Consider the following 265-nt stretch of genomic DNA (forward strand, 5'->3'; position numbering starts at 1 on the left):
TCAGTGTACAGGCATACGTGACTGTGGCAAATAGGAGACAATTAATGTTGTATCTTTACACACAAACTTCAGTGTACGGACATACGTGACGGTGGCAAATAGGAGACACAATTAATGTTGTATCCCCACACACAACCTTCAGTGTACGGGCATACGTGACTGTGGCAAATAGGAGACACAATTAATGTTGTATCTTTACACACAAACTTCAGTGTACGGACATACGTGACTGTGGCAAATAGGAGACACAATTAATGTTGTATCC

Source organism: Ornithodoros turicata, unplaced genomic scaffold (assembly GCF_037126465.1).
Source record: "Ornithodoros turicata isolate Travis unplaced genomic scaffold, ASM3712646v1 Chromosome41, whole genome shotgun sequence".
Lineage (NCBI taxonomy): Eukaryota > Metazoa > Arthropoda > Arachnida > Ixodida > Argasidae > Ornithodoros > Ornithodoros turicata.